The following is an 8028-nucleotide window of genomic DNA, read 5'->3' as shown; positions in this document are numbered from 1 at the left end:
AGCTTTGAATAGACTGGTAGGAAAACTTTATCAGTCAGCGGGTAGGAGACTCGAGAACTCACACTCTATAAAGATCAGTTGGACAGTTAACCCTTCCTTCTTCTCTGATTCCACTCGCCAAAGAGTTTCGAAAAATGCTCAAAGCAGAGCATCACCGCGAGCAACAGTTATTCGATCGGTGGCTTTATGAAATGGAAAGGTGCCCAATAGTCACCCGCGCGACTATTCGGCTTCCCTCCTGTGATGACGCTGGGGCATTGACTCTCATGTTCTCGGGGGCATTAAATGAAGGCATTCTCGTTCCTGCAGATGAGGAGCTCACACCTTATTTCGGCTTTTGAAAAATCAATTTTTAAACGGGATTAAAATCTGCCCTGCCGGCGAGCCAGGTAGGATTCGAACCTACAGTCTCCTGATTCGTAGTCAGGCGCGTTATCCATTGCGCCACTGGCCCCATGCACAGCATTAACAGCCGTAATGTTAATACGGACACGGTTAATAGCAGTCATGTTCACCAGTTGAACAAGCAATAAAGATAATCACTGTCACTGCTTCAGTCTAATTTTCATCACCTTTCAAAGCAACGAATTTTCCAAAAAAAAACACATATGTTTTCATGAAGCTTCCATTCACACTCTGTCTGCTTAGTCATTTAATGGAATGTGATGTGATGAATTTCGAATCCACTTCTTCAGCATAACTGACGTGAACGTGAGCCTAATCACCACATTGTATATACCAGTTAATTTTCAGAGGTTTCGAGTACAGTAGCGACTTTTGCGAATATGCAGGAAAGTGAATACTGTGAACCGAGCAAAAAAATCCCTTCATGGAAATTAATCCAGTGCAAAGTCAAACATATGAGGACGGCAGATGACGTAAACATTCCTCTGCATCACTCTGCACAGATGCTTCTCCAAGAATTGACTCTTTGCAGAATTCTTCTTTGTAATTTTGACTGTCCCAGTTGTAGATATTCTTACAATCCACAAACAAGTATCCTGCTGAAAACTACTGACTTAAGAATAAAATAGTTGAGTATCTATTCGACCAGCTGATGTCCCAAAGTTCCGTGTTCCATGTGAATACAAGTTCTTGCAGGTGAAATTGGAGCTCCGAACCTGATGTCCCACTGCTTCTTGATGCGTGGGAATTGAAGCCGGTCTCCTTAAGGCGGGAGCTTTTAGCCTCGATATTTCACGCGCCTCTATATCATCAGAGAATGGCATTACGCTCACTGATTGCATTTTCGCAGCCACATGCTCGCGCTGAACGCCATTAGTTTTGGGTGCACTGCAAATCAATTTCTCTGATTCCACGCCCTTGAACTGGGATTATATGACATGCCATTATATGATTACGTCAATAAGTGAGGAAATTGGTGAAGTAACCGATGTTAAAATACAGTGTTATTGAGAAATACATTTCAGCAATACCCTGCAGTATCCCATGACCCTTTGAAGTTTTGTAGATATCTCGCAAACGTAACATCCTACAATCTCAGTGTTGCAATCTCTACAGTCTCTCCGGACATAGAAGCGATATATATGCAACCGAATCTGAGTTCCCACATCTCAGTCACTGTTTGACAAGTATTCCTTTGTGCGTGTGTTTCTGTTCTTGGCATAACCTCTGCCCCGATCCTAATTGCTTTTTGCATCGTGCTTTTCCATGTGGCGCTAGGATCATGAAATGGTTCTTCCTTGGCATTGTCAACACAGCAAGTTCTGCTCGAATCACAGTCACAGCAATCGGCATTTTACCCGTTTTACTCCATGCAATATGTGCTTAGCAAACGCTGAGAAAATCAATCTTTGTTTTACATGAAAATACTCTACGTGGTGGTAGGTTTCCTTCTTCAAACACCCGCTATCTCACATCTTTGTGTTTCACATATCATAACCACCCTTTATCGAAGAAATCTCTCCCTCCCACAAGAACTAATTCGCCTAAACGTCCACCCTCCCATTTCACTGAGGTATTGCGCAATATAATACTCACATTTACACTGTTCATTCTGTACTACTGCGGTCACTGTTTTGGGTGTAAGTGCTCAATCCCATGGTCGGCATCTTCAAGCAATTCAATCCATTTAGATGCCGCTGTTCTGTAATTAATCCTCATGGAGCAGTTTTTACTGACACGGACAAGAGATTACTGGAACATCGGGCTCAGGGTAAGTGCACAGCGCAGGATTGAGCAAATGATGTTTTATTGGAAAAGAGAAGTTTCTGTGGCTTTCTCCAGTCAATTATTTCATTTGTTCATTCGGTTCCCCCGAAATATTGCGTGCAGTTCTGCAATTCACATTACAATAGTCATGTGATCGCACTGGAAACCGTGCAGAAATTTACCAAGTTGAAAAGTTTAGGTTATGAAGTCAGATTGTTTTGACTGGGGTTGTTTTCTTAAGGCAGAGGAAACTGTGAGGATACATGTTTCATATGCACTAAGTAATGAGCGACATGGACAATGCAGACTAAAAGAAACGTTTCCTCTTGACCGATCAACAGGGGCGAAGACTGAAGTTAAGAAGTGGAAAGGATTGAGGAGATATGCAGAAAAATCTAATTAGCAAGCGGATGGTTGAATCTGGATTCACTGTCTGAACCCACATAACCTTCAGAAATACACGGATCTGAACTTGAGTTGTTAATGCATACAAGGCCAAGTGATGAAAGTGAATAAAGATAGTCAAGCGATTGCATCTGACGAAAGCATGTACAACGACCTTGAGGGCTGTCATTCTACACATACGTGGTATTCGTGTAGCTGTCCATGGTGGGCTAGCAGGTCCATTTTTTTCGCTTCCTTCGCTGTGACCCGGCTTTGATTCTCAGTCCGGGCGTTGGGTTTGTTTTGATCCTGACAGTGACATCAGCAAAAGCAGACCCCCTGCAAGTGGAGTGTTTTTAGTACCTCGGATCAATTAATGACGTCGAGAAATGAGAGACGATGTCCCAGACTCTTAAATAAAGGGGACGGTGCCTCGGCAGTCTCTGCTCATTCAGACAGATCACTCGCCATTCTCCTCTGATTCCGCTTCCTAAATGTTTTCCCAAAATTGTCAAAGCTGAGACTTGGCTCTGTGTCTCGTTTCCTTCACAATCGCAGGTGCCACAGTGAATCTCGGAAAGTTGAAAGGTGTAGAGGGCAACTTGAGTGAAGAATTCAGCTTTCCCCCCCAGTGATGACTCTGGGATATTGACTCTGACGGTCGCAGGGGTATTTAATGAAGGGACTCCTGTCCCTGCAGTTCAAGGTGCAAACCTCATTTCGGCTTCAGAACAGTCCGTTTTAAGTGCAATAAAGTCAGCGCTGCCCGCAAGCCAGGTTGGAATCGAAGCTCCACACAGTAGATCTGTAGTTAGGTATGTTATCCATTGTGCCACTGACCCGTTGTATGTGCTACATTGTGCGGTAAATTAACTTGTATGTGAAGTTGAAGCCTGCCAGTCTTGCTCTTGAACCAAGTCGAAACTTTAACTACAATCTCTGGACCATAACCGTGCGCATTATCCATTCTGACACTGTGCTCGCGCGTGCTTGAGGTTGGCATTCTGCAGAGTTGTGATCTAAACACGGACATGACCAATCGTACTCATGTTCACAAGTTGAATAACCAGGAAAGATAACCACCGTTACTGCTTCACTCCAATGATCCACTCTTTGTGCAGCGGGAGGTTTTGTAACGAAAAGACATTCATCCTCATGAAACTTCCATTCACTTTGTGTCTACTCAGCCATTCAATGGGATCTCCGCTCATCTGATGAATTTCAAATTCACTGCACTGATTTTGCTCCATCACTTTTGATCAACTAATGCCTAATCACAACATCGTATTCAAGCTGATTTTCGAAGTCTGAACGTATTTTAACGGCCTGTGCGAGTTTACAAGAAATTCAACAAAATGAAATGACCAAAAAAATTCCCTTTCTGCCCAGAGCAGAGTTAGCCATATGAGATAGCTCAGAGAGAGAAAACATTACCTCCATTTCTCTCAGTGCAGATGTCAATAGTAGCTGCTCCAGATACATTTGAACTTCCAGCTTGATATCCCAGTGCTCCCTGCTTCGTGTCAATGGAAGCTGCTGCAGTTCAGGTTGGAGCTCCCAGCCTGATGCGACGTATACCACGTAAATAGAAACATCTCCACGCAATGTTGGAACTCCCAGTCCCCGGCATTTCAATTCACTCTGTACTTTCAGTGAAATACTTCGCACTCAATGATTTCATTTCTGAACTCATATCCGTTGCCTCATCCTCTTCCGCATTTCCAGTTTGATCTTCGCTGCTGCACCACACAGTTTCTCGTATTCCAGGCATGAAACCTGGCACTATATGATATTCCACAGCAATGGTCACTTCCTTGTATGACGAAATTGCTAAAGTAACCGATGGTAAACTACATTTCTTTTGCAGAAATACATTCCAGCAATTCCCTGCGCTATTCCCTGATGCTTTCATTTTCTGGAGAACTATATCAATCTTCACCTTCAACAAACTAAGTGATGAAATATCCATCGGCTCTAGAGATACCGAAGTTAACCATTCAGCTCACCATGAGTTTGCATGTCTCAGTCACTGTTTGTCAAGTATTACTACTGTTCATGTGGTCCTGTTCCTAACATATCCTCTGCCACTATCCTTACTGCTTTTTGCATCATGCTATTCCATGCGGTGCCGGTATCATGCAGTGGTTAGCGCTTTGCGTAGTGGCAGCAGAAAGATCATCTGCAATTTGACTTCCAGTATTGTCACTTGTTCCCGTTTTATGCAGAGTAAGACATGCTTAACAAAAGCAGGAGCGAATCAATCTTTTTTGACATGAAAATATTCGTCGAGGTGATGATTTTGCTCCTTCAAACCCTCGCCCTTTCACATCTCTGCTGTCTCTGTATCAGGATTCAAACCCACCAATTCTCGGAGATTTCTCCCCATCCCACGATCAGTAACCCTGCTTTAGGTTCCTCCTCCAATTTCCCTGAGGCATTTGGCTATCAAGCACTCGCATTGACAATGTTCAGCTGCAGTCAATGTGCAGCTGCAGTCAATGTTGTTGGGCGAACGTGACCAAATCCCACAATTAGGACCTTAAAACCAATCGATCCATTTACATACTGCTGTTGTGAGATCAGTGCTCATGTAACAATTTTTACTGACATGTTCCGGAGATCACTGGAACATCAGGCTCAGGATAATGACACAATGCATATTTGTTTTTTTTTTGGAAACGATCAGTTTTTCTGTTCTAATTTCAATGGAGAAGAGGAGATTGTGAGGAAACATGATTGAAATGTGCAAAACAATGAGAGATAAAGGCATGTTCGGCTGAAAGAAATGTTTCCTCTCGGACAAACGCCAAGTGGTGTCGATTAAATGTACGAGGCAGAAAGTTTTCAGTAGATAAGCAGTAAAAACTTTATCCACCAGTAGTGGTGGTGGATAAATCTGCAACTCATTGTGATGAAATCAACACAACCTTCAGAGATATTCAATCTGTATTTGTGATGCTAAGGCATACAAGGCAAAGAGATGGAAAATGGAATGAGGATAGTGAAGCGGTTGTTTCTGCAAAGAACGCGTCCAACACATTTGAGGGCTGTCAGACTACGTGCCTCCGACCGTTGTTCTCGTCCCCGGTCGTGTCGTGGTTCTGAATTGGCACTTTTACCACTGCAGCCCGCGTTCAATTCCCAGTAAGGGCTGTTTTGTTCAGCATCAACAGCGTGGGCTTCTGTGATAGGATTCCTTTCAATGCTTCGAATCAATCAATGTCTCCACGAACATCAGAGTTAATGTTCCAGACTCTTAAAGAAGGAGAAGGTACCTCGGCACTCCATGAACCAACATGAGACTGAGATATTTATTTTGTTTCCTTGCCATTACTATGAGCCGCAGCGATTGGGTCGATGGTTCTGTGAAATTGAAAAGTGCCGATTCGCAGTGTGTGGGACTATTTGGTCTTCCTCACTTGTGCGACATTGACTGTGATGTTCTCCGGGATGTGTACTGAAAGAGATTCTCCTGTCTGCATATCAGGAGCTCAAGATTCATCTCGGCTTCAGAACAATGAGGAAGATTAGGTTGTGAGATTAATAAATACCTGTGTTAACCTCGAGCTAGAGCGGAGTGAAATCTACAATGTTCTGATCTTGAGTCAGGCACGCTAGACTTTGCGCCACTAGCCCCATATGTTCTTCACGCTTTCATGCTTCAGAGTTGTGATGTTAACAAGGACAGGAGAACTAGCAGTCAGATTCAAAAATTTAACCAGGAAAGAAAATCACCACCACTGCTTCAGTCCAATCCTCCCCACGTTGTGTTTCAGCGCGATTCATAATGAAAATATATCTGTCATGATGAAGCTTCTATCCAACCTCTTGTCTGTTCAGTCATTGAATGGGATCATCGTTGATCCTGTAAATTTCAACATTAGTTTCCAGCTTTTCCTCCATAAATCAAGATAAACTCGAGCATAATGTCAACATCAAATAGAGTCATAGAGTCAGAGCGATGCACAGCATGGAAACAGACCCTTTGGTCCTACTCGTCCATGCTGACCAGATATCCAAACCTAATCAAGTCACACCTGCTATCACCCCGTCCATATCCCTCCAAAACCTTTCTATTCGTATATCCATCCAAATGCCTCTTAAATGTTGCAATTGTACCAGCCTCCACCACTTCCTCTGGCAGCACATTCCATACACTTATTACTCTCTGTGTGAAAACGTTGCCCAGTGGGTCTCATGTATATCTTTCCCCTTTCACCGTAAAACTATGCCCTCTAATTTTGCTCCCATAGACCCCAGGGAAAAGACTATTTCTATTTACCATATCTTTGACCCTTATAATTTTGAAAACCTCTAATAAGTCATGCCTCAGCCTCCGACGCGCCAGGTAAAACAGTCCCAGCCAATTAAACCACTCCCTCTTTAGCAAATCATCCAACATTGACAGAATCCTCATTTCTTTCTGAACCCTTTCAAATTTCGTAACTTCTTTCCGATACGAAGGAGACCAGGTATGCACGCAATATTCCAACAGTGGCCTGCCGAATGTCTTGTAGAGCCGCAACATGACCTCCCAACTCATGTACTCAATACTCTGAACAATAAAGGAAAGCATACCAAACGCCTTCTTCACTAACCTATCTACCTGCAACTCCACTTTCAAGTTAAATTTCAAATATCAGGATTCTATGAACCTGCACTCCAAGGTCTGTATGTTCAGAAACACTCCCTCGGACATTGCCATTAAGTGTTGAAGTCCTGTTATGATTTGCTTTCCAAAAATGCAGCACCTCACATTTATCTGAATTAAACTTCATCTGCTATTTCTCAGCTGATTGGCCGAACTGATCAAGATCTTGTTCTGTGGTAACTCTCTTCGCTGTCCACCACAACTCCAGTTAAATGACAAAAAGTAGAGGACCCAGCACGGATCCTTGTAGCACTCCACTGGTCACGGGACTCCAGTCTGAAAAACAACCCTCCACCACCACCCTCTGTCCTCTCCCTTTGATCTAGGTATATACCGTTAATTTTTGGAAGTTTAGTTCGCTTTAATGACTTGCATGGGTTTTCAGGAAATATAATATCATGGCACGAGCTGAAAATCATTTGCTGCAATTTAACTAAATACGCAGTCAGTCTTATGATAAAAGGCAGAAAAAGAAAATATTACCTGCGTTTCTTTCTGCACAGATTCTCCTCCACGAGCTGAATCCTTGCCACATTTTCCCTTCTTTTTGCGAGATTTCCCTGGGACAGATATTCACTCAATCTACAAACATGGGTCCTGCTAAATACTACTTTAATTCAGATTAAAATAACTGAGTATCCTTTCTCCAACTTTACGTCTCATCGGTCCGTGCTCCTTATCAATACAATCTGCTCCAGGTGAGGTTGGAACTTCCAGCCTGCTGCCACAATGCCCCCTGTTTATGCCAACAGAAGCTGCTCCATATAAGTTGGAGATCCCAATCTGATATCACAATGCTCCTTGCTCCATGTCAATAGAAG

The 8028-nt window shown here is 43.1% G+C and overlaps 1 non-coding gene across 1 annotated transcript; it reads right to left on the bottom strand.

The window, feature by feature from the left end:
* Window positions 1-381: 381 nt before the first annotated feature.
* On the bottom strand, window positions 382-454 carry trnar-acg (transfer RNA arginine (anticodon ACG)). The gene has a single exon. It is a non-coding gene; the product is annotated as a tRNA-Arg (tRNA).
* Window positions 455-8028: the final 7574 nt, after the last annotated feature.

This window comes from Chiloscyllium plagiosum, unplaced genomic scaffold (genome assembly GCF_037043375.1).
Source record: "Chiloscyllium plagiosum isolate Xiang-an unplaced genomic scaffold, Cpla_swu_hap1 HiC_scaffold_49, whole genome shotgun sequence".
Classification (NCBI taxonomy): Eukaryota; Metazoa; Chordata; class Chondrichthyes; order Orectolobiformes; family Hemiscylliidae; genus Chiloscyllium; species Chiloscyllium plagiosum.
The sequence above is the reverse complement of the archived record's forward strand: the minus strand, read 5'-3'. Positions and strand labels throughout refer to the sequence as shown.